A 483-nucleotide genomic window follows, 5' to 3' on the forward strand; every position below is an offset into this window, starting at 1 on the left:
TGCTAGTAGGTTTTAACTGATAGAGATTGTGAGTGTATATCGCAACAGTGTGCGATGAAACCATGCCAAGAGAGGGTAAACCAAGGTACAATCGCCGCCCAGCCTGCTGGTGGAACTTGACGATTGCTGTCCTACGTACGTGCAAGTTGCCACCGAGCCCGGAGGAAAATGCAAAGAACCCACCCAATTAAAAAGCCTGCCTAGAGAAGCTTAAATGCAATGCCAATTCAAATTCGTTGGGCGACTCCTATAGAGTTGCCATGACAAAGATAAGAGGACCGGCAGTACCCCCGGAATTATTTTGAGCAAAACGTATAAATACGAATATGAAATTCTTTGAAATACTAAGAAGGATTGCACCACGAACGCCCCCTCTTTCCCTTTGCTCACGGACGTGTTTTACCATTTGAATGTGGTGAAGTAGCAGATATGTCACGAGGGTTGTTTTATTTTAACGAAGATATGGAATTAAACTAGCACAAA

This window comes from Topomyia yanbarensis, chromosome 2 (genome assembly GCF_030247195.1).
Source record: "Topomyia yanbarensis strain Yona2022 chromosome 2, ASM3024719v1, whole genome shotgun sequence".
NCBI lineage: Eukaryota > Metazoa > Arthropoda > Insecta > Diptera > Culicidae > Topomyia > Topomyia yanbarensis.